Consider the following 27,213-nt stretch of genomic DNA (forward strand, 5'->3'; position numbering starts at 1 on the left):
GGACGGGGAGTGGGAATAAGGGCCTAATTCATGGAACTTTTAGCACGGTGCAAAGTGACTTTACACTGGTGCAAAGTGACAATCGTTAGGACGGGAGTGGGAATAAGGGCTTAATTATTTGGAACTTTTAGCATGGTGCAAAGTGATTTCACACTGGTGCAAAGTGACAATCGTTAGGAAGGGGAGTGGGAATAAGGGGTTAATTCATGGAACTTTTAGCACGGTGCAAAGTGACTTTACACTGGTGCAAAGTGACAATCGTTAGGATGGGGAGTGGGAATAAGGGCCTAATTCATGGAACTTTTAGCACGGTGCAAAGTGACTTTACACTGGTGCAAAGTGACAATCGTTTGGAAGGGGAGTGGGAATAAGGGCCTAATTCATGGAACATTTAGCACGGTGCAAAGTGACTTTACACTGGTGCAAAGTGACAATTGTTATGACGGGGAGTGGGAATAAGGGCTTAATTATTTGGAACTTTTAGCGCGGTGCAAAGTGACTTTGCACCGCAAAAATACACTTTGCACCGCTCTATGAATTGGGGTGTTTGTTGACAGTGCAGAGTCACTTTGCACTGCTCTAAAAGTTCCATGAATTAGGCCCTACATCTTTATTACATTCATGGATGCAGGGCTGCTCAGGCACTCCTCATCCCCACTGGACTGCTCTCCATCGTTGAATCCGGAAAAATGTTTTACCAATTAAGGCTCGATTGCAGAATCCTCCCCCTCAGTCAGATCCTCTTGAGTGTGTTCTTACTAGAGTACCTCCATGCTCAATGCACCTGTTGGTTGAGATTGCCAGGATAGGGAGGCTTCATCGCAGGAGATTTGGTTGAATCCAAATCAATCACATTTTATGGGTCGAGTTTGGCCCCGAATGTATGTGGTGTTGTGGGTAAGAGTAACAATTAAGGTGGGGGATAATGAGGGCCCCTGGGGGGTTTCCTCCACATATATTTGCGGCCAAATGGCTTAAAAGGAAAATTCAATGGATTTAGATTCATCCAAATCTCCTCGATGAAATCACATAGAACCGAGATGGCCAGGTGAGTGGTTGGAGTCTACCGCAACAATCTCATTAATGTTCACCTACCTGCTGGGAACAGGTCACTGGTGGGGAATTTCTCAATAATCCCACCAGGCCTGCTGAAAACAATGAGCCTGATACCTCACAGGTCGGCATGAGGGAGATCCCCCACAGGCTGTGCTTCAGATTTGGGCACAGCAGTGTATGGGCGAAACGCTGGCATTCCTCCTTCCAGGGGGTGGTGCGGCGCGATCTTAATAGTGTTTCATTCCTAATGCCACTGCTTGTCTCTGTCGGTCTGCCTGATGGAACTGGTCATAGGCAAGGGGGGGTGCATCTACCAAGCTTTACCATCCAGAGGGTGCCAGGGATAACCAAGCATTCAGAAGAGGGATCCAGCTCGGCCAATATTTTAGACAATGCTTTTGGCGCGTGTCAGATAATAACAGAGGCACGTACGCAAATGAAGGCTTAATTCAGTGAGAGTTTAACAAATGTCTGAAGGTGGTTTCCCTTGACTGGTCTTTGTCCGATTCAGTTTTGTCATCCGACTTTCTTCATCTTAAATAGTTCCAGATCTAGCGTCTTGGGAATGTATTTGTCTGAACTGCTGCATGAACTTATGGAGGGTATCAATTTGATGCTGCAAAGTAACTCTGCATTCTGCATCTTCAGAGGATCATCACAGACCACAAAACTTGAGCTGCTTGGTGTAAAAAGATTATGGCAATGTAGTGTTCCCAAAGATTCCTGAATAGTGCCTGCAGTTAATTAACACAGACCTCCGTGAACTGCACACTTGCATTCTAGCACTTTTCACTGGATTTGAACCACCATAGTCCAGGGCAATGGAGAGGGAGGGCTTCTTCTTTAAGAAGATTGCGGCACTGCTTGCTGAGGGAGGCAGTGCTAGAAAGTCAAGGATCCATCTGGTCCGTCGGCCTTCAGGAACTGCAGATGGCTCTCAATGATCCACTTAGATGTTCTCCAGTAGCGGACGCGATCTTCCACATAGAGATCACGAGCAGTGGTGGATGCAATCCTCAAGAAATGTACACCATTACATTCTGGGATCCCAAGAAGACTATGGATAACCTTTCCTTGCCCAGTGTATGATAAGTTGGCAACCAGTGCATATCCAGCTCAGGGATTCACCTAGCGAGTCGCTCCAGAAACGACAAGCATCGACACAACCATACAGGCGGGCTTAATGAATGTGGATGGGGAAACATTCTTGTGTTTAGCCACCACGGGACAAAAAAGTGCTTTACTCTACATTTGAAAAGCCTGACCTGTGAACTTTGTGAGGCGTTGCTAGGGAGGGGGCGGGGCAGAGGGGGGTATAGCCCCTGGTCTTTTGGTTGTTGCCCCATATAGAATATCTCAGGGGCTACAACCAAAAGGCTAGCTAGTCCTGAGTCCCGGCAGTCATGGCATTAGCATAGCCCCGGACCTTTTCCAGACCTAGCAACACCCCTGCTTGTTACTGCAGATTTACCATTGAAGAGGATTCCCAGTGTTTCTACACCAGAAAAGCTGCCAATTGGCAGGCCTCCTGTCGGATATGCATCCCTTTTGCACTTTAATTTCTCTGAGCCCCACATATTAGACTTATTGCTTCAGAAATAGGGCAGCTATGATTTGCATATCGTCACACAGCCGCCTTCTTCCTGTAAATAATGACACATGTTCATGGAGGGGGGTTAAGTGAAGAGAGTTTTGCGGATGGACTGCTCTGGCAAACAGTAATATTGCCAGACCTACTCCCCTAGGATGGGGCTACGCGCTGTTTTGTTAAGATGCAATGGGCCAATGAAAGGTAGTCTCTGCATCATGCAGCGATGATTGTCGGTGATTGGGAGACCCGTCTTTTGGATTCTTTAACCAAACAGTGGGTCCAAGTGACAAGCAAAAGGCGCGCTCCAGCAATAATAACAAACATAAAATGTAATGAAGCAAAAAGGTGGAAAAATGTCGAAGTATTAAACAACATGGGAGCAAAAGAAGCTCTTAAAAGCAGCATTTGGTATTTCTATCTACTAATTTACATAGCAGCACTATATTCATCAAATTGATCAACACTGTAACATAGCTTTCACCACCATGCACTCTTTCTGCATCACAGAGTGGTTGATTAACTCTAGAGACCCTCTTAGATAATACTGCAACTCTGATAGAGAGCTAAAACTCTCTCGAGCAAGTCCTAAAAATGAATTCGCCACTTTCTGAACGGACAGTCCAAAGGAAGGACTCGCAAGGAGCATCCGGAGTGGGCATCTGTGTTTCAGTGTGCCCTTGCTGGGCCACTGCAGCACATCTCTTCGAAATGTCAACAAGCCTTCGGGAGAGAGGGACACAGGGCTGGCATATCCTGACATAGATGAGGTCTTTTCTCATCATGTTATGTTGTGTTGTGTTGATTTATACCAATTCAGGGGCCGGTGTCCACTGCCCCACTGGATTATTCATTTTGCTCACGTTTCACGGCCACGAATTACTATTCTCCGTTTTATGATGCTAATCTGGATTAGAGACTGAAGCAGCCGAACATATGGAATGAATGAGTCTGATCGTGCAGATGCGAGGCAGTTTATCCGTTTAGCTATCTGCAAACGCCTGGACCAGTAATCCGTGCCGTCCGCTGCAAGCACTTCTTTCCACAGCAGGGCACCGCAAGCACGTGGATGCGCAGAGGGAGAGCAGCAAACAAAACTGGCAAGAAAAGAACAGCGCATGCGCCCAAGCTTCAGACACTCCAGAGAAGGCAGATGTTTCCATGGCCTGAACGCGAGCTTTCAAGTGGTGCTACTACCTAGACAGGAAATAGCAGTGCTTGGGAAATGGCTATAAAATAGCCAAAGCTGTTGGCTTTGCCAATTATTGATTTGAACAGGAATTCAATCCAAGGAACAGATGTAAGGACACACTTACTGCTTCCAAATTAGGCGAGGAGCTGGTTTAGCTTGTTTATGGCTACAATTGAGCATTTACTTTTCAGAAGTCTGCCAAGAAAGCCCAGAGCTAAACTCAAAGAGTCAGAGAGATCCCAGAGGATCTTATTTGGGCAGAGAGGGCCAGATGGTGGGTGGGATTGGCCATAGGAAGTAGCATGGGCTTTGGCAGTTAATGAGCGGATAAATAACCACACAGCACCCATAGTCCGTGTGTCCCTCCTCACTTCTCATCTCTCTCATGTCTTCACTTTCCATGACAATAGTTTCAGTGTATAGGCAGTGCTTAGCTAATAGCCAGAACTAACAAGCAACGATAAAGCCAGTAGTTTTGTGTGTTGTGTTGTAAAATCATTCTCTCAGTTCATGCACATAGACACAGTTGCGCAGATGGGTGGTATATCTGGAGGAAAGCAGACAAGAAGGAATGTGAACGTGAGGATTAATGAATGGATGGGAGCAATGATGGATGTGTCAATGAGGGATTATGAGGATAGATAAATGGGTTGGGGTACTGGAGGAATGAAAGAAAGATTTTGAGGATGGGTGAATGACTGAATGAATGAATGTTTGAGGCCCAATAATAGTGCAAGGTTGGTGACAAGGCCAGTACCCAAGCCTTGTCAAAGGGTTGGCAACCCCTCTCAGCAGGAGGTGGGAGGCTTATCCAGTCACAGTCCTACCGCTGAGGGGTTTGATGACATTTGAGAGGTCATCAATTCCTGCCCCCCTTGTGCCAGACTTTATTTTTTAAATTCACAATTGTCGCACACCATGGCCCTCTTTACAGGGTTGCCGGTAAAACGCGCTGGTAGATGGTGGGTTACTGACAACCCTGTGACACTATTTCTGCCGCCTGACTTCCTGGTGCCACTGGGATATTATGGCAGGTGGCAGGAAGAGTAAATCCCCATTCCCGTGGAGTCCAAGCACCACAAACACACATATTGGACTTTGAGGGGGGTTCCCACCTGTGAATTCCCCCAGTACATATAACACGCACAAAAAAGTAAGAGGTTTTAAAACATTTTTGGCGTTATTCTTATATTCCTACCAACAATGTAGCCTACAAATAAATTGACCTCCAACATGTCTTACTAAACCCTTATGTACTTACTATGACTAGATCGCGCTGACGAGCTGCTTATCTAGGGTGAGGGGATAGGGGGAAGAACTGGCTCTATCTCATACTAGTCACCAATGGTTTCTCCCAGCGTGCTTTTTGCAGAATGTGTGATAAATGCTTTGCAAAGGAAAACTTCACCTTTATTCTTTTTCTTTGCTAGGCATTAGCACACTTTAAAAATAATGTATACAAAACAAAGCATTTTGATCTATTTCCAAAAAATTCCCAAATATGGATGTTTAAAAAGACCATACTTTGTATTCAAGTTGTTTGTTAGTACAACGTTTTTCTGAGAAGATGCTTACCACCCTATTAGGGTTTTAAAGCTGAAATACTCGACACGATATCTTTAATGTATTGGACCTTTTTACCATGTTGCTGGTGTATTCCTTTCTCTTAAAAAAGGGTGAAACCAGGCCTACTGGTTTATGTGGTAATGGTTGTCATCCCACTTTTTTCAGGGCCACAGCACGTGTTTAATGTGCTGCCAAAATTATATATGAGAATTCCAAATGTCTCTGCACGGTACCCCACCTGTAGAGAATACACAAATGGGGTGCGGGGGGAGACATATATGTTGTTTAACTCCCATATTCTCCTGTCACATTGTATGGAATTTTGCTTATGCTTGTACCAAGGTGGTTACATTTCTTACCCTTTATTTTGCTTGATTTCTGTTCAAAAAGGTGGATCACTCGGATGCATCTTAGACTGGAGCACTCCGACGCACCCTGCAATAATATGTATCTTGCATATTTTGCAGGAATTCAGAGGGACTTAGTTTCACATATCTTACGTTTATCACAAGTAATTAAACATCTAGTGCGTCTCCTTCCGTGCACTAGTCCAATCTGGACCTGTGTGCACGATACATCTGTCAGGACACACATCTTTAACTATGATTCAGGGGCAAAAATGCATGGAACCGCGGCTTACCTGATGTATCAGGTTACAGTGAAAACTGTGGCGGCTGCATCGCATGCGCGGTACTGGAATCAGACGGTTTCTGTTGACCCGTCTTGTTTCAGTATGTGTATCCTTGTGTGTAATGTACGCGCATGCGCATCGCGGATACTGCCATAGATGACGGACTCATGAAAGGCAAAAGGCCAAACACACGAGTATACAGTAAAATATTCCTCTGCTATGTTTGGGTATCATGTGGGTTTATATTAAATAAGGTTTTCCACATATGAATATCATAGGCCTGCATAATAGCGTCTGGTAGATAGGTGGGAAAGTTCATCTGATTTTTGGGAGTGAGCACAGACGTTTTAATGAATTTGATAGATAATTCGACTTAGTGCGTACATTATCAAAATATTTTAAGAATGAGAACTTCAGAGTCCTACCATAAATATATAATATATCTATATCAGTGATTTAGTTTAGCCCTCAGAAGTGACAATGGCAGTCAGATCATTCACTAATTGTTATAGCAGCACATGTGGGCAAATTGGCCCCCTTAACATATTGTAGGCAAAGTATGTCCTAATACGTTAACCCAATAGTCAGCTCTGTATCATTTGCGCCCCATTAATATATTTGGCTGCAAATTTGTGAGTCAAGGGGGAAGGTAAGGGAGGGGGGAAGATATATTGGGAGCATTCTGGGAACTGTTGGTTATTTGACTGTAAAACAATAAAGAAAGTTTAAAAAGAAAGTCAGAATATTAACTCGAAAGGGCTGCAGAGTAGTAACAGTGGCATCACGGATACTTTCTCCAAATTGGTCCAGTCATTACATCTTGAGAACAGAAAGTGTTGGTTACCTCTCTCTAGTTGCTACAGAGTTCTCAGAGTAATCAAAGAAAAGCCGCCATCTCATGATCAGTATTTAGTCCATTGAAGGTAGTAGGTAGCTTACCTATAAGCTTAGCTTCCAATTGACATAGCTTAGGCTCCAAGTCCCTTCCTCTTTTGTCAACTGTGACTTTCGATAGTCCAATGAATCTTAATCCTGATGTATTCTCCCACTGGTGCTTCTCTTGCCAATGAGTTGCAAGAGGATATCTATGATCTTGGCTGCCAAGTGTTGACAAATGTTCACACATTCTGATGCTCATGTTTTTGATTGTTCCAGACATTAGGCTAGCTTGGTACACCATTGCAAGCAACACTCCAATTACTGCAGTTGAATCCTTGTGCAGGGTATACTGAATGTAGTCTGAACTTTAGATTGATTAACGAGAGAGTGGTTGTGCATGCAGAACAATCAAGATTGATGATGGTAGGTAGCAGTGGAAGAGGATATAGGTTTGGTGAAGAAGGTAGGGGTAGCAGAACTGAGGATCCGGTTGAGAAGAGTGAAGGAGTAGCAGGGTAAGAAAATGAGTAGACTTGTGCAATAGACTATTAGAGATAAGCTATGAGATAAGTGGAATTGTGCATAACGTGAGCTTGGATTTTTCTAGTGTTAACAAAATTGAGTGTTGCTGTAGGAACACTGGTCATGCAAACCTGGAAAGTTTAATGTTGCTGTGAAAGAAAACTCCAATGTTGTGAGCCATGGGTGAGGGGGTCAGAGGGTAAAGAGATTAGAGACGAGCAAGTGGCGTTGGTGTAAGAGATAGAAAGAAAGATGACTTCCATCTTAGATGACGTAAGAATGGAGAACTGAACATAAAGTGACCCTCTTGCAAAAATTGTAATGCAATTAAGTCAAGTAGTAAAAGAAAGAGACATTATAAAGTCATCCGTTGATGGATGACACTAAATCAGTTGGTTAAGTGCTTAGTGATAGTTGAGACAAAGGAGGGGGGAAGGGAAGAAGATCTGATTGTTAGTAGCAAAGGGATGGGAGTTTCAGCCAAAAGAGAAATTAGTTTGTCAATCAATTTAGGTAGTGCAGAGGAGGGCCTAGGAATGTACCTTGGGGAACATCTCCAAGAGGAGTGCTGGGGAGGAGAATATGGATTTCCAGCCAAGTCAAATCTCCTGAGAGTCATTGAGTGAAAGGGTTTGAAGGAGGGAGGGATGATCGGCAATGTCAAAGTCATTCGAGAGGCCAAGAAGAATGTAGATAGATCAGAGTTAAGAGTGATGAGCAATAGGGAGATAATTAAAAAGTGGGTATGTGTGGTCTTAATGGACCACAATCTATGTTGGCGGGTGCCAAGAAGAGAGTATTCCTCAAGGTGGATGACAATGTAGATTTGAAATCTGTGAAGGAGTATTCTATGGAGTGAGCAGGAGGAAGAGAGTGAGGTTGGAGCGACCGTTTGACTTGGTCAAGGTAGGGGTTCATGGAGTTGTGTTTGAGTGTACATTTGCTAATGTATATATGAGGGACAAGGGGGGAATGAGATGGAGATTTTGATTGCAAATTGAAAGTGTGAGTGATCAGACAGGGAGGGGCAATATTGAGAGCAGTGGAGCACTTTTTGGAAGATAGAAATATCAGGCAGAAAGATTTGCTTTTGGTGTGGGTTGGAATATTGTGTAGGTTGATTAGTGAGTTGTCAGAGAGAGTGGAGTTCAATTGAGGCTGATGGGCCTTGTTCATATTGGATTGGTTGAGGTCGTCCATTATGACTCCAGCGACCACAGTTGGGACGGTTTTCAATAAAAGGTCCAGATCCGAGAAGAATCAGTTGAGTGTGCCAGGTGGGTGATAGAATAGGAGGATAATGGGTGCAGTGAGGAGTTACACTGAGATGTGTTCAAGGAAGGATGAAACCAGAGGCGGAAAGAGTGCATGCAGGTCTGTTGTTAATGATTATAATACCAACGGAAATGCTAAAGGGAAAGGAGCCCCTATAGCAGGGGAGAGTGGAGCCTAATCTAACACAACCTGAGCAAAGATGTCTCCTCTGAAAGATACATTATTTAATCAAAATCAGCCCATTGTAAGTAAAAACGTATCCATTTACTTCATCCTTATCAGTTCATATAATTCATTTGAATCAATTAATGCAAATTATATAGAAGTATAAACACACATGCATTAGAACACAGAGAGGAGAGTATCCTCACAATGTGCATGTGCCTGGTTAATTTCAGGGTTGATTTCAAGGAACCATATCATATGTAAAAACAATTATCAATGAATACAAAAACATATATTATCTGACAGTGCATATAGACAAACTAAAACTGTAATCAAAAAGGCAAACCATCAAAACACTATATATGGAAACATAAAGACAAAACATCGAGTCAAATTCCACTACATCAACTCCTAAAACACCTGACAGTGCATAAGGACAAAGACACCTTCTAATCAAATTGCAAAACATCAAAACAGTATATATGAAAACATAAAGCCAATATATCTGCACAGCGCTGTGGAGCCTCGGTTGGCCTAGGATAGCTGGCCTCTGTGCCGGCGCATAAATCTGCTCTCCTCGGGACTTGAGTGTGGACAGAAGGGAGCCTCCTCTCTCGGACCAGACATATTGTGACCAGGTATGTTGGCTTTATGTTTTCGTATAAACTGTTTTGATGTTTTGCACTTTGATTACGATCTTTCGTCTTCTATGTTTCAATAGCCCATGCAGCCCTGCCTCCTCCCCATGCAGTCTGGCCTGTCTAGTAGTAGGAATGTAGCAGCCAAGTCGGTGTCTTTTGTGTTTTAGCGAATAACCGCTTTTCATTCAGAGGTTTGTGGGTCCAAGCTTAGGGCAAAACAACAAGACCCATAATGCAAAGTGCTGTTGACTAAAATGCCAGGCTGTATGGAGTTTAGTTGGGACCACTTAGCGATACTCTGCTAGTCCTGGCACTCACTCCCATACCTGTTCCTGTACTCATACATTTATAATGAGAAAATTAAACATCAGTATTGAATGAGAAAGCAAAATAAAATTAGCCAGAACACTAACATCGGCAGAACATGAGCTTGGTTTCTGCTTGCTTTTGAGGTATGAATTTTAAGGAAGGAGCTTTGCTAGGTGGCAGATGTGGACAGCAGTTTCTCAAAGTATTAGCTCAATTGACCATCATAAGTGTTTTTAGTGAGCAGTTACTTTGCATGAAGATTATTTTTCTGTGGCTAAGGAATGCAAGGTGTGTCGCTGCCCCACACTGCTAGCTGAGAAATATCAACTGTACATGCGTGGTTAAGATCGGCCCCGGGCAGTAGTTCCTCGCCCATTAGACCAGAATCTGCCTTTGAAATGTCCTTAGTGATTAGATCTAGTAGATCGCAGTTTATGAAAAGTAAGCCTTTTGCAGCTACATGGTGGCAAAATGCTTTCCCCTTATGAGCAGGTCACAAGTCTTTGGGCCTCATTACGACCCAGGCGGTAAGGGGTTTACGGCGGCGTAAACAGCGCCGACCCTTACCGCCTGATTCCGAGGTCCCTTAGCGCCATGGAGGATTTAACACCTGCTTTTAGCAGGTGTTAAAATCCATGGCGCTAAGGGACCTTGTTGTTAATTACGCTACCGTAATTTACGGTGGCGTAATTAACGCCTTCCCCACTCCCATTATGCCCTATGGGGCAAAAATGGGAATGGGGAAGGGTAAATGGGGATTGGGGACTTACCGCCCCGCCAACCTCGGAATGGGGCGGTAAGTCCGCCAACCACCATGGCGTAAACGTAGTTTACGCCATGGTGGTAAAGGTACGACCCAGGCGGTAACTTACCGCCTGGGTCGTAATGAGGCCCTTTGTCTCCGCACTTGACAAAGATAATCACTTTATTCACTTTGGACTATGAAACACAATGTTAGCTATGCCAATATTCCAAATTGTAACATAGAGATCACTCAAATCTCTGCAGTAGGCATTCGGCTCATTGGGCTGTGTTACCATCTGTGCCAGGTATTTTAGGATATGTACTTTATTTACATACATCTGATCACACTAATCATTCACTAAAATATATTTAGAAGTCTGTTTCTTTTACCACGTTTGTCATGGTATAATAGTTGAGAGCACTGATTTCAACATGCACACACAGTTGCCCACTTTCCAGGTATTCGAAATTGTATTGTGTGGATGGGCATACTCATTTTCAAATGAAGTACTTGTCTGAATTGCCTTGTAATCCTTTTGCAGATTCACACTCCCCCTTGTGCTATTTTGCCCTTTCAGACTAAATTGTGCTTGCTTTGCCTAGCACCTTTCTATTGGGACTTCTTATATATTCTAAGACTTATTTATTATGTGCTTTCTGCTTTGAATGTAGCTTCACTTAACACAGGATAGCTTTCCAAGGACACCTATTCATCATTATATGTTGTTGCACAACTAAAGATATGCAATGAGATATTGGCTACTGCTTCAATTGCAAAGTGAGGAATCCACAAACATTGTCTCAAAGTCTGGCTTACCCACTTGACCAAAATATACCATACTGGCAAAATCACTTCAAAACGTTTAATCTTATTTCTCTTCACTGCCAAAATTGGGTCCACCTAGAAGTGATGTACTTACATGTGCTGCCCCATGTATAATAATGGTGACCATTTATATTGTGTATATAATATGCTGAATTTGCCCTCAGATCACTTATGGAACATCAATAGAATCTCTCTCTCTGTTCTAAAGCTTGATGGTCGTGCAGATATTTGTACCTCCGTCCCTAAGTACCGCACAGGCAAGGCAAAGTACACTGCCTGTGCAGTCTTTAAGGCCACAGGTGTTGTAAGCCGTCAGACAGGAACTAGGAACACCGGAAAAACACCCCAGGAACCACTGTAAGGCAATGAATGGTTGTTAACCAATTGAAAGGACAACAATGCAATGCAAGCAGTAGAAGTATTAAAGCTTACCCCCAATGTACAATAATGGTGCCTTGAAGGGACAGCTAACAGGTGGCAGGGTAAAGAGGCTAGGTGTTCTGCAAAGTTTTTTGAGAAACAACACCTGGGTCGGCTGACAGAGACCAAACAGTATGGTTCCAACGGTGTAGTTCAGGATACGTAGTTTCAAGGTGCCGAGGTTGAACAGAGGCAGTCTAGATGGCACCGAAAACAAAGTACCAAAACGGAAACCAGGGTATAGGCAAATCAGGTCCGTAGAACAATCCGAGGTCGAAAGGAGGAACAAACCAGAGTCCGAAGGAACAAGCCAAATCAGGACCGTAGAACAATCCGAGGTCAAAAGGAGGAACAAACCAGAGTCCGAGGAACAAGCCAAATCAGGTCCGTAGAACAATCCAAGGTCAAAAGGAGGAACAAACCAGAGTCCGAGGAACAGGCAAAATCAGGTCCGTAAAGCAATCCGAGATCCAGGTAACCGAGAATCGAAGAGTAGCAGCAAGCGTCACAAAGTCCCCACGGTAGTCAGCTGTGAAGCATTGTTTCCATGTTTGCGTCCACTTTTATACCTGCTTGAAGCCGTCACGTAACGTGCGGCCGATCACGTGGTCTTGATCACGTGCTGTCGGGGTTGCTGTAGGAGGATCGGAGTGTGCCGCTTGAAGCATGTACAACGAGGAAGCTGTCGGCGTGTGAGTCTCCATGGCAACTGCCAGCGAAATGAAGGACGGAAGACTCCCGGGCAGCCGGCTGTTGTTCTTGATCGCAAGACAGGATGCAGTCGCCTTACTGTGTGTATCATGAGTGACCTTGCAGGTGGGTGTAGGGGAGATTGAGTGCATGCAACTGGGGGTGTAATGCGAGAAGTGACCGGGGAAGTGATGCGGGGCGTGACACTCTCTCTCCACACAGGGAGGTGAATTAATTGGTAACCCAATTGTTTTGGATAGGTCAAGTCTGAATTCTGTGTACTTTCATGAAAGGATGTGCTTATGGCATGGGGTGTTAGAACTGTTCCACAAGTTACCCATGAAAGTTTGCTTCTTTAAACATCTGGTACCCCTCGAATATTTGCGGGACACTTGTAGGAGTGAACCATCCCAAACGTTCTTTCTAATCACTCTAACCTTCTCCATCCCGGAGCAGGACATTTCGGCACCGCCAGTTCGGCGTGGGCTGATTTGGCGCGGATGTTTGACCGCAAGACCTGGTTTAGCATGACCAGTTGGGTAAAGCATTGCTGCCATCTTGAACACAGGCCAGCTGGACTGCAAGACCGAATAAAAGATAGATGTCTGGTTATGGGAAGCATATTCTAAATCAATACCAATACTAACTATTCACTGTGCAAAAACACCACTGCAAATTGTTTGTTATGATATGAATGTTTAATATGATAACATTTGTAGAAATACCCAAAAAAAGTTTGGTTCAACATGGTAACACATGTATAATAGCCTGAGTATGAAATACTTGAAAATAAAGATGTCATGTATATAAATGCAACATTGGTGATCTTTATCTTGTGTACAGATAAAATCACATGATCTTTGACCCTGGAAAGTGACAAAAAGGTGGGGTAGCCTAAGTCCTCTTGTTATATAAACTGCAAGACCGAAGACATAACCGCAAGTCCATACAGATCTTAGAGTGCTCATAGCACAAGATATATATGTCAACCCATGTCATGCTTCAGAAAAATATATGTAACTTGTGCATGCCAAAACAATAAGATCTGTATGGCCTTCTGGTTTACTTTCCTGTGTTTCAGTCCTGCAGGACTGGGTTCTTGAGGGACCAACTTTAAAAAAAAAAATTAAAATAGTGAAACATGCTGGCACCGAAAGATCTGCGTGCCAAAATGGGTCTTGAAGCCAAACGTCTGCACCAAACCGGCCCGCGCCAACCTGGGCACATTGAAATGGTGTGTAACGTCTCCATCCTTACCTTTTTGTCCTGCAGGAAGGTGCCGGTGACAAATAGAACAATACTTCTTCTAGTGCCAGTGGGCAAACTCGCTCGAAATAGACGACGGTCTCAGCTAGAACTAGAAAATGTCTTTTCTATTTCTAGAATGGGCGGGTGCCAGAAATAACACTGTTAGGCAAGATTGTATGCAGTACCCTGTGGGAGACTGCACCAGCCTTGTCCTCTTGGCAATAGTTAACACAACCTTTGGTATAAGCATGTACTACACACGTTTGTAGAGTGACTGAGCAGCCAGGCTTATCTCAAGAGGGGCCAATGTGAGCTGTAGGGTTATCACACAGAGATTCACAGTGACAAGTAGCCAAATAAACACTTACACTCAAGGTTTCTTGATTAAACAATGATTTATTAATTTAACAGTCAGTTGAATAAGCCTTCTTTAGAAGGGAGCAAAATATGTAACATAATAATATACTTCAAAAACACACTCTCAGTTTCAATAAATCAGTAGATACGAATTTGGGATGGCACACAGATACTTCCTACACCCTGAGGTGACTTAAATAACTAGGACACTGTGGACATTGACATATCACTGGCACATTTAGTGCAATACTGAGGTTAGTGTCAAAAGGAAAAGATGAGGGAATAAAGCAATGGTTAACAAATATTCTTAAGTAGGTAAGTACTTTTGGAACCCCCAATGCAAAGTAAATTAACTCTTTCCCAGATACACAAGTTATGGAATGTGTGACTTTTGTTGAGGGATAGCTAAAGCACAAAGTCAGAGGTTAGGCTAGAAAAGTCTTTCAGGGAGCCAGGACAGCCAATGTGAATTGAACACAAGTCTAGATGAGCTGAACCACTTCTTGAAGGTAAGTAAAACGTCTTGCACAATGAAATTACTGTTGGGCCACAAGCTGGGAGGCTTGTGAGGGGCAAAGCTGCAAGTAACTCTGCAAACACAACCAAGACAAGTCTAAACTGAGAGCTAACAATGCTACACAGCAAGAGCTAAGCAACCCTTAGTTTTAAAGTAGCATTGGTTTGAAGAAATTGGTTCCAGCTGGCTTCTGTTCCAGTGTAGGTCTGCAGATCCTGTTGTTCCTGGACCTCAGTCATGGGGACAAAAGGGAGGATGTCTGGGGACTCCTGCACTAAAATGGAGGCCGGCGGCAACAATGGGCAAACTTCAGATCAGCTGCACTTTGTGGTTTCAGCTTCTTGCGACTCTTGCAAATAGCACCACTGCGCTTCTCGGATGCCTTTATGGACATTTTGCGCATCTGGGGTCCAGCACTCTGTTGAGGTGCCTCAGGCGATCAGTCCTGCTTCATGGGGGTCTGGAGGATATTCCTGTAGCTCGGGTCTGACTTCAAAATGAGACACTCGATTCTGGTGTTCCTCTCCCTGGCAATCGGCTCCTCCAGCAGCAATGGGAGTACAGCCAGCTCCGAGAGGATGTCTAGACGAGTTTGCTTTGGAGTTGATTGGTCCCACTAACCCAAAGGGAGACGTCATCCGTTGCAGGGCTTCTCTAGTCGAGGCAAATTCAGGGTTTCAGCAATGCAACAGGGCTTCACCGGGCAAACCAATGCTCCAGGAGTTGCAGCAAGTGTCTCTTCCAAGTTCTTCTAGCGGTTCCTTCATCCAGTCGCCGACTCAGCCTTCCAAGCCAAAAGCTTTGCCTTTTATGCAGGTTTCTCCCTTTCATTCATAGCCTAGCTGTCAATCGCACAGCAGGGTGGCTGTCCTCCAAGGACAGCCAGCGAGCCAATCACCTTTGGGTGCATTCCTGTAACCAAGGGGATTGAGCACAGGGAGTTTCGGGCACCTCCTTCGCTTCCTGCCCTGCCAGACACACTGGAGCCAGAGGCAGGCTACACTGCTGATTCCCGCGAAAGACAAAATGAACAAAGGGACCAAACCTGGTTTGGCATGCAGATTGAATCTCAAGAAGTAGCTTTCCAACAAGGAATGGCAAAAAAAGAAGACCAGGCCATTTTGACAAAATGGGCACCCATTGGTGCTTTACTGTTGCTGTAATTGCAGCCCGCGGTAGAAACACAAAATGGTAGGAAAAAAGTAAACCACTGCCAGCAGCCATTGGAGAAAGGGTAACATAAAAATGTTACATGAGAAACTAGACAAAGGGGATACTAGGTAACCCGTCCAGCACCCCATTGTAAGATAGTGTGTGCTGGGTCTGGAAAATTACAAAATGTAAGTAAAGTCAATTTCGCTTCACTGCTCTTGGAAACAGTAGTTTTACCAAGAGAAGGTATTTAAACCTTTGGGAAATCTAAGAGACTTACTAAGAGGCCAAATCACAGAAAAATACATGAGAGAATGGAAAAAAGGTCTTGCTCTCTTTAAATTAAAAGTACTAAACTCCAGCAAAAAGAGCTGCGGGTCTGTACGATAGAAGGGAATTAGCACATTTCTGAGAATTCTCCCTAACAAACACCAAAAACAAACTTCAGCCACCTACTCATGTTCAAAATGCTAGCATGAAAGGATGCTGGAGGTGCTAACCGCATGTTGTGAAATCACACCATGTACGCCACGCCCTTGCCACCCACTTCTTTAAGCCTTTGTAAATAACATTTCACTATGCTTTAAATTGAGTATTTCTGTGGTTGTTGTATTGCCTGTAAACTCCAACAAGGCAACCTCGAGCTTCCTAATTTGGTACAGTGAACCGTAACATAAGTTGCTGCGTGAGGGAAATGACGTGCACAGTCTATTTTGTTGTATGTGTTCCATATCGCATAGGAATTTATTTTGAAATTAAAAAAAGAAAATAGACATTAGAACTATAGTGCCTCGGTCATCAAATTAGTTGTGAGTATTAACTGGTGGGCTCACTGCCATCCATGGGTGTAATTTTAGGGGGTAAAAGGGTGTTTCTCCTCCCCACAAACTTTGTGGCACCCCATTTCGCCCCACTCATTTGGCAGGGGCCCCTTTCATATAGATGTCCTGCCCCCCCTAACATTTTCAGCAAAGTTACTCCATTGCCGCCATCATAAGAAAGTCCCTATTTTATTTGCCGGCGTTGGCATCTGTCTTCGTGGATAAGCCTCTCTGCACTTTGAGCACTGCCTCTCACCACATAATAGCGTACATGATTTGATGGTGCGTCGGATACGCTATCGCTGATGGAATTCTTTGTGTAATGCGCTCGCAGAGTATGTTGGATGAAGCCGCGGAAAGGGACTGGATACGCTGATGGAATCTCACACAGCACACCCGTGGGAGAACTCAAAGCAAATGCGTATTCTGAAAGAGTGCTCTGAAGCACTGGTCCTTCTACTTTTATGGCTTATTGGAAGGGTTTTGAGTTAAAATGGCGGAACAACGAATTGAAGATTCAGCTATTTTTTTGCCACAGCGGGCTTCGGCTCAGAAAACATTGATGTGTTGTCATTAACTTTAATAGCTTATACATAGCATCTCACATTGCACTTATCAAGAATCTTTTTTAACATCTTATGCTCAATACGTTGATCACGTGATCGTTTTTTTGCGAAACATATGGATTCCTGTGTGAAACAATCAGCCACATTCTGGTGAGGGCAGATGCAGAGAAAATCAGCACAAACATTGTTTCACCTGCTGGAAAACCGTAGCTGTGTGGATGGCCGTTTCCAGTGAGGGCTGATTTAATGGGCATACATAGCTTTAAAGGTAATTCAGGAACTCTTCTATGATAAGATGTGTTTTATGGATGTCTGTGAAAAAAATCAACAAAAGAAATTCGAAGTTGAAAATAGTTTTTTTGGGGCCGAATTTCCCAAAATTATTTGGCCTTTTTGCACTTTAAAAAAAATAATAATAATTTGGGGGAGACCCCCTACACCTCCCCTCCACTACCCCATACGCCAAAGTATACCCTTACCCCACCCCCATGTATTTACCAATAAAAAAACAAATTCAGCCCAAAAAACTGTGGGCCTCATTACACGGTATGCGGTAAGGGTATACCAGTACCGGTAAGGGCACCGGTACCGGTAAACCCTTACCGCCTTACTACGAGGTCCCTTTGCCGGACCCGACCTCAACGGTTGGTTTTACCACCCATTAAGGAACGGGCCCGCAAAGGGACCTTGGTGCTAATTACGGTACCGCAATTTGCGGTACCGTAATTACCTCCTTCCCCATTCCCTTTCAGCCCTATGGGGGCAAAAATGGGAAGGGGGAATTGCATTGGTGAATGGGGAATTACCGGCCCCGCTCACCTTGGAGTAGGCCGGTAATTCCGGGATCCACCAAGGCGGACACAGTAAAATACCGGCGGCAACCATGGTGCTAATAGCGCCATGGTTACCGCATACCGTGCAATGAGGCTCTGTGTCATTTCTACCTCAATGTTCGGATTCTTTTTTTCTATAGATACGGTGTTTTACCTCTTTCCACATCAAATTACCTAGCCACTTAAAGTACATCACCTGCCGTGGGGTATCATGGGATGACAGCAGAGCTCGCAGGTTTCCCCATGCCAATGCGTGGGAAACGTTCCCAGTGCTCTCTTTTTCTAGGAATTCTGAGAATTGCAGTTGTCTTTTCTATTTTAAATGTAGGTTTGCAAGATAATATCCAAGAAAAAGAGCAAGACTGGATCGCCCTCATTGCACTGCGGAACTTGAGAGTCCTGTAGCAGCGAGGCCTCCCTTAACTGGTGGCAGTGACACTATTTTTCATATCCCAGGCACTCCAAAATGAAAAGTGTCCTACTGGGCCTGCCCCTCTGCACAGAGGATTTGATATGCAGCCTGTAATTCACCTGTGGATAGTAAAGTGAGGCACTGATGCCGGGAGGTCTTGTCCCACCCTAGCTGTCTCTGCGATACAATCTAAGTTCCTGATGAACGCTTCAGGATTGTCTCCACACATGAACGTGTGCAATAAGACGTACTCGATGGACAGGTTTGAAAGTCGGCTAATTTTGTTGGAATAAAGCAGCTAATTGTCAAGTGACTATCTTTTATAAGTTACTTTCAAAGGTGTCTGTTGGCTCGGCAAGCCTATAATTCACATTCCATGTCGACTCTGTCGGGATACCACACTAGAACCACCAAACATCTTTTGGCTGACTGTGACAGTCTGGCATTGATACATAGGAATACACTCCTAGCCTATCGAAATCTTGATAAAAATCACCCGACCGCAGGTAACATTTGGGAGCACTATGGGCCTCATTACGACCCTTGCAGTCCCGGAATGAAGGGTGCCGGTACGATTACGAGGTTACCTTTGCGGGACTCGGAACAGACGTCTGGTAAAACCAGACGTCCTTTCCGGGTCCTGCGAGGGGAAGAGGGAGGTAATAACGGGCCATTTGTAATGTGCCCGTTATTACCTCCCTCGCCATTCACATTGAGCCCTATGGGGGCTCAAATGGGAATGGGGAATGGTTTCTTCAAGGAGGAATTACCGGGTCCTCCAATGTTGGAATGACCCGGTTATTCCTCATTGAAGGAACCCGGTAATGGAGCCCGGTTTGGAGGTAGCCATGGTGCTAATAGCACCATGGCTACCTCAAACTCGTAATGAGGCCATATATGGCGGGCAATGATGACAATTTGATATAGCATTTTGGTAGATTTTGCAAAGTCTTTGAAAAATACCTGGATGAGTTAAATGACTTTAGTTGATTTTCTGCTATTTCATGAATTGTGTATAGAATTTTATACATATGTTCTAGTGTAACTGCTGTATTGTTATTTTTACTTACTGTTTTTTTCTCCGATAACAAAAGGCTTATTGACTATATTATCTGAAAATAAAAATAAATAAAAAAAGAATTGCATACTGCTGCTTGGCTATAGTGGGAGCAGACATCTTTGACCACATCTCTCCTGTTCTTTCTTCACTACGTTGCATCCTCTTTAATTCAACAATCCAATGTAAATTGTGACGAATTAGTTATGAGGGTGTGTCTCTACAACAACCTTCTTATTTGGTAGTAAAACTACAGCTTGCAGGTGGCTCTAAAATGATATGATATGATAGGTTATTTATAACACGCTTAATACCCAGAGGTTTCTAAGCGCGGACCCGGGGATCGAAGCTGTGTTGCTCTGTGTCGTCTTGCTCCTGTGTCGTCTTGCTTCCAAGGCGAACACATTGCCGCTGAGCTATCCTCCCGAGACAATAAACAACGAAACGAGGATTAATGCCGTGCCTCGTTTAGATGCACCACCTGCTACAAAGACCCTGACCTACAGCTACACCTGCTGCTGTATCATTCCAAGATTATAGAACTTACTCTTTATGGTCAGCTCACACTCTCATATATTTCCAATAATAATTGAAAACATACTTATTTACTGAATGGTTTCCACTGGTCAGATAATAATTGTGCTGTGTGGCATGGATTTTGGTTGATGTGATGATTGTTTTCAAAACACTGAATGTTCGATTTGTTTTTTGTTTTATTTCTTATAGTATCAGACGGTAAAGCACCATTTCAGCCGTTTAGGTTGGGTCTGCACTTAATCAAAGATCCAAATAAATACATTACAAATAAAACAAATTACATATCAAATTGTAGTAAATCTTGTGGCTGATGGAAGCAAAGCTACTACCCCCCTAAAACCCTACTCACATCCTCCTGCCACATATCACCAAAGTGATTCATGCAACCGGCCAACTTGCTGGTAGTCAGACCCTTTTGGCATTTCTGATATTTAGAAGGGAGGGTGGGGTCTGCCCTCGCCGTGCCTGAGCTTGCAGATTGGTGCACAAGACCTAAAAGGCTGTCTCTCGTGTGCAACTGCTGGTGCAGGTAATCCTCCTGCCAAAAGGTGCTTGCGCAATGTCAATGTCACCTGGCCTAGTAGGATCGGTGTCTGTCTTCCCTCTGTTTCCCCTCCCTTGCTACGTTGCACCTTGAAACACATGTGTATAGGCATGATCTAAATGCAATATCATATCATATCATATTCCAAGCTAACTCCACCTCTTGGACACCGTTTTATGGTCAGCTGTCAAAATCAGATGGTGCTATAAGAGCAGTGGAGGTTACAAGACGGATAACAAAATTAAAGGCTTTGTGCCATCCTCAAATTGACCTCAAAGTTAAGTGTACAGTAACAACAATCTTAATGGAAAAGTTGCAGTTCTGAAAGAGGGAGTTGAGTGAGCCACTGTTTACATGTTGTCCCTGAAACTGGGGGACAGATTTGGAATTATGGAGCCGCTCAACTTCCTGTTGTGAGGAGCATCATGGAAGCTACTGCAGCCCGCACCACTTTGTGAAGAGGTGATGCCAGACATAAAGTGTGCACCCCGCATGCGGGTTGCCAATCGAGGATGTCCTAACCAGGCGCCTAATCGATGTAAAGGGTCATATACTAAAACAGAGCCAGCCCACAGCTAATTTGCCATCATATAATAATAATCCGAGGATCCAGGTCCAAGAAGTTAATTTCAGAACTGAAATTTGATTCTGGTTGAAGAAAGAGACACAGCACATGGGCAATAACTTTCATAACACCAATGCCTTGAGAAAGACCCTGTGTCAAAACACGTGTTGGCTGTTTACAAAAGACAATTACAATTGGATCAAAATAAATCCTAATTTTTGGATAGATGAAATTGCAATGATATATTTGCTGAAATGCTAATTTCAGGGCCGAAAAGTGTAATTGATTTAAACAGACCTAAAATGGCCTTGCATTCTAATGCAGTATAGAAGGACGAGATAAGCCATGTGTGTACTAATGCCACAGATTTAGAACTCTGAGACCAAAAGGGGTGTATTTCGGGTATCCGACAGTGTGTCACATGGATGTCACTGGATGTTACTGTGTACTAGGGTGTATGAAGTCCTTTCATCGCCAGATTTTTGCCACTTCAACGTGCACTAATGTTCATCGAATTTTTTAAGGTTGTGTGAAAGGGCAGATACGGGTGTGGGGGATTAGGTAATAGGTAAAATAGGTGGCGGAGGGGGACTTTGGGGGTTACGTCCCCAAACAAAGAAAATCGAAGAACATTTCCACATTGAAATGCCAGGCTTTGAAAATTCCGGCGATGAAATGACATGGAACCGTACTAGGGGACTCCTGTGGTGAACCATGTGCCATACAGGGAGTTGCTATTAAGCTCCTCTGCCTGGCTCATCTGATGCTATGCTCAGTCCTGTGAATGCAGGGCTTACCTGCACCTGGAAGACCATTCTTTTTTCAAGGATGAACTCTGCATAAAGTTTGTGCTTACTGTGAGGGTGTCGTGATGGCGTGCCCATGAAGGGTCACAGAACTTCCCCCCAACCCACCAAACAGATCCCAAATATGACCTGCGGAGAGGATGAGGTTGGAAGGCAAGAGGATACCCAGGGAGGACTTCCACAAGCTGCAAGAAAAAACAAAGAGGCTGTTAGTATCATACAATGGTCAAATATCAATTCCCCCATCCTATGGAGTCTGTCTTACCTGCTAACAGTTACCTTATTGCCTAAAGGTAGCAATGCACAGAGTCCATAGACCAGGTGACCCATTCCCAGTATAGGGAAAAGAAAACACACAGAGGGACCGGACACGGGTGGCATGAGGACGGCAACTACTGAAGGGGGGAGTAGAGATGCCAAAGCCAAGTCACAAAGGGACAGTCCAGGACTAGTACACTACCAAGACCGTTAGCAAATCCAAAGGAGCTTCCAGATGTAGTTAATGAAAAAAGTTCATGATAGCAGAAAAAGAAAAACGTAATCCAAACACCAAATCCAAGAATAGTCGGTCGCCAAACCAGGTGGAGAGTCGAGTCGATTGCCATGAGTGGGTCCAAAACGCCAAAGCAGTTCAGGGAGGAATCCAAGAACAGTCCGTAGTCAATCCAGGTGGAGAGTCGAGTCGATTACCATGAGTGGGTCCAAAACGCCAAAGCAGTTCAGGGAGGAATCCAAGAACAGTCCGTAGTCAATCCAGGTGGAGAGTCGAGTCGATTACCATGAGTGGGTCCAAAACGCCAAAGCAGTTCAGGGAGGAATCCAAGAACAGTCCGTAGTCAATCCAGGTGGAGAGTCGAGTCGATTGCCATGAGTGGGTCCAAAACGCCAAAGCAGTTCAGGGAGGAATCCAAGAACAGTCCGTAGTCCATCCAGGTGGAGTGCCGAGTTTGTTGCAGTGGGAGGAGCCAGAACTCCAAAACGATCCAGGGAGAAGCGATACAAAATACCAAGGGTAAAGCCAGAGTTCTAACATCCCGGGAAAACAAGCTAAAGTAGCAGCTGCTCAAGTCCGAAGAAAACACTGCTTTGAGTAGAAGCACAAAACCAAGATACACAAGTATTTGTTTTAGGCAACAGCATGTCCCAAGCAAAAGGTGTCACTATCTTGTTTGCTGACAGACATAGAGCCAAGGTGGTGTTGCTGTGCATGCGACCCTCACAGTTAGCGGAACAATTAAGACCATGGCTTTCTTTCCAGTCGCAGGAGACAATTCTGGAACTCGGTAACCTAAAAAGATGAAGGTGTGTAGGAGTTCCCACATGATGGATGGCGGTGACTAACATGATTGTAGATGCAGAATCCGATGGGCTTTTAAAGTCACATTTTCACAGTGCCAAGGCTTAGGCGGCTTCCGGGTCTATACTGAGGAGCACAGCTTTGTGGGAGCAGTGGCACTGTCAGTTTCCTATGGCATAGGAGTTCTCCAGGAGGCCAAACCCAGGTGTTGTAGTAGGCACACCAGCATACACCAGTAGAGAGAGACAGGAAACATTGTGAAAAGATGTGTGTACTAGAATCTGTCTGAAAGATATGTGGAGAGAAATGTGTGTATATCCTTCATTGAGCTCAATGATATCGTTGCAGAAGATCTTCCACCCTTGGCTCTCCAGATGCTTTGCACTGTGACTCCCAAGAATCCTCAACATTAATTGCACTGCACAGGGCGATAAGGGTTGTAGCCCAAAATATTTGGAGAGACAAAGGTTGCAATATTTTAAGAGTGTGATCTTATGTACACTTTTTCCAGTTAACATTGAAGTGGAATGTTTTTGAGAATAGTATAGACAGGGGGCTGAGCCAAAAATTATGTAACTTTTCAGACTGTATAGAAATGCACAGCCCTGGGCACCCAGATGTTACTGCAAACAATGAACGCCTGTTGTGCCGAGGGTGTGTCATTTCTACGTGTTTTCCTCTTGTGTATGCATGCAACATCCTTCGCTCATGAAGACCATTTTCTGGCAACTTCTTAATCAAAAGAGACAAATTTACCAATGCTTCTCACTTCCACAGGCTGGATTAGAAAAGGGCAACTTTGCTTTTATTTCCAGGATTTCCTGTAGTGCAGAAGACCTCCGGATATTAAAGCGCTGCATAACACTAGATAACAACTGTACTGGGATGAGAAAGATGTTAACAGAGTGCAGGCAGTTCAATGGTTTAATGTGTGAGGTGCTCCTGGCCTCCGCTCGATATACATTTGAACCAGTTTAAGGGACTGGGGATAAGAGTGGGCCAATGGCAGGATGGGTGGAGGCTCTAAAGAAAGGACGCTGTGATACGCTGGGGAATAATACCTGAGTGAGACATACGTCCGAAGGTGGGAAACTCAACCCGACTGACCTGATTTAGGAAGGTACTCAAAGGCTGTATGCACTTAGGACACACTCACTCACTATGTTGTATGCATGCACCATATTGTGACCTCCTTTTCCTAAAATTGTACCATTGGTGCTGTGATACCTCTGGGTCTGTGCGCTATCAACAAATTCAATAAATAAATAAATAAAATAAAAAACGGTCGCACAGATAGCCAGAGGCCAGTAGCCGGCCGGGCATGCGTCAGGAGCTAGGCATGTGGCAAATGTTTTGGAGGTAATTCCATGGCATGGCAAGAGACGGACAGGAGAAGGCAGCAGCAGCGGCTGCAACTGTGCACACATATTTCTTTTTTACTGGTTCAGCCCCCTGTGAATAGGCCCGGGCGAATCCAGCACTGGCCAATGAGCCGGCTCTCGCTGGATCCGAGATCCGGCATCAGATGTGTAGCCGGATCTTGGGATCTGGCCAGCCTCATCCCCAAAAAGCACAACGTTTTGATTTTTTTAAACAAGCTCTCCAGTCACTGGTAAGCAACACAACGAAAAGCGCTTTGTATAATTTAAGCAAATATAACCGCATGAGAATAACAGTGGCTGGCTAGTGGCAGCTAGTCTGTGAGACAGCGCCCTGCAGCGGCCGCCCCAGCCCCCAGCATGCCTAATTGTGACTCCTGACTTACTCTGTTCGAGCACAAATTGTGCTCGAACAGAGCAAGTCGGGACAACCCACGTCCCGCAAAGCCACTTTGTTCGAGCACAAATTGTGCTCGAACAGAGCAAGTCGGGACAACCCACGTCCCGTAGAGCCACTTTGTTCGAGCACAATTTGTGCTCGAACAGAGCAAGTCGGGACAACCCGCAGAGCCACTTGGCAAACTGCGGGACACAGTCCCCAATTACTGGACAATCCCGCAAATTACGGGACAGTTGGTCACCCTAAATTGGAGACTTGTGATTGGCAAACTTCTTGCGCCAGATAAGGCGATATACTGGCCATTTGGTGCAAATGTCTTTTTTTTGCAATGGCTGATCAGTAAACATCCCCTAATCTGGTGCAACACAAGCCAGTACTGATGCCAAATTGTATCTAAGAGGGGCACTTTATGTGGCACCTCTTTCACATTGTAAACCTATTCATTTTGATTAGTCTTTCCCGATTTCTACCTTTTTCACTATTTACCCTTTGCTGCCATGTTTAATTTATTTTCTCTTATTTCCCTTGGGCATTGCATTGGCCCACTTTAGAACTATGCATATATAGTGCCATAGTGAACCGTGGGGCACGTTTGGAGCTATGGAATAGCCAGTAACCGTTAGCACGCGCATCTGCTCAAGAATGGCACTATTATTCATCAAGGTAATGCAATCAAAAGTCACTAATAGGCCTTAGCGGCCACTATGTTGTCCTCGGATTTCCGGTCTCGGAATAGGCTTAAATGATGGCTTCAGCTTTCTGTGTGTCAGACACTTTTTAAAACATTTTTTTGTTATTCTTTTTTTAAATTATTTTGTTATGGTCAAAATATGCAACCTTACACAAGATTCACAAACAAAAGAATATTCAAATTATCTATACACTTTGGGCCCGCCTCAAGGAGAGTGTGCCGAAATCCCGGGAGCCTGCGTGCAGAAGTTGTTCTGTGCGCTTTGTGTATTCATGGAATTGTGCCGCAAAGTAAACGTATACGCAAGTCGTGGCAGGAACACCCCCGACATGTCCCCACCCAAATACAATACAGCCAGAAATAGCTACTTTTGCGTGCTCCCCGGCGAGCATACATGCATCCTGTAAACTGTGTGTTTGGTCCCCTGCAAGCAGGGCTGTACCTCGGGGATCCTGCACAGCGGACCCCTGAAACTGTCAACTGCACCCCAACAACATGCGTACAAACTCTGAACATCTGCGTGCAAACTCCCGGAATCCATTCCTGCAACTCGCTGCACTACGTACGCTCACCCCTAAGTGACATCGGAACCCCTGCTGCGTACACGCACCCCCAAATCTGACATGCAATACCACCTCTGCTCAGTGATTCCGATGCACAAGTGCCTCTATGCCTGCCTTCGGGTGGTGGATGTTCTGAGGGCTTTGCGTGGCTACATCTTTGCCAAGAGGTTGCTTGGGTGGTTCCCTGAATACATGTAATTATGTGCAATTGTGGGCGTGCGATGCACTGCCTGTCGGCCGTCCCTCATAACGCCAACTTTTTTGCGTGTTCTTCCCCATTTCCTGTATTCTGCCCCCAGCCCTCTGCGCAAGCCACACCCATGCTCTGAGTGGTGGCTCGCGCAAGGCACTCTGCCCCTCTCAGGGACATGCCAGCCACCGCGAAATCCACACAAGTCAGAGGAAAAACCTGTGCATTCGATTCCATGAATCGACGAACGGGTTTAGGCACGCAGTTTGGCATGCAAGTTCCCTATTTTGCATGCAAACAATTCCATGAATCGGGGCGTTCCTCATAACGCCAACTTTTTTGCATGTTCTTCCCCATTTCCTGTATTCTACCCCTTTCCCAGCCCTCTGCGCAAGCCACACCCATGCTCTGAGTGGTGGCTCGCGCAAGGCACTCTGCCCCTCTCAGGGGCATGCCAGCCACTGCGAAATCCACACAAGTCAGAAGAAAAACCTGTGCATTCGATTCCATTAATCGACGAGCAGGTTTACGCACGCAGTTTGGCGTGCAAGTTCCCTATTTTTCACGCAAATAATTCCATGAATCGGGAACATTATGTCAACCTTAAGAATAGTCTAATAAAAATAGACTAAAGTCAATCCATAAAATACCAAATGATCAATTCATTCATGCAGGTCATTTACTGCAGAGAGATCTGCTATTCTTTTCATCTTTCATTATGATGATTATACTGTCTCCTGAGATTCATTTGTTTACTCTTCTGCATTATTTATG

At 44.6% G+C, this 27,213-nt stretch overlaps 1 protein-coding gene across 1 annotated transcript in view; it reads left to right on the forward strand.

Annotated features, from left to right (window-relative positions):
• Positions 1-27,213, forward strand: part of RYR2 (ryanodine receptor 2) — a 3,854,281-nt gene that overhangs the window by 1,599,033 nt on the left and 2,228,035 nt on the right. The gene's annotated exons all lie outside the window — the stretch shown is intronic.

The sequence above is a fragment of the Ambystoma mexicanum genome, chromosome 4q, assembly GCF_040938575.1.
Source record: "Ambystoma mexicanum isolate Mex_15411 chromosome 4q, UKY_AmexF1_1, whole genome shotgun sequence".
Lineage (NCBI taxonomy): Eukaryota > Metazoa > Chordata > Amphibia > Caudata > Ambystomatidae > Ambystoma > Ambystoma mexicanum.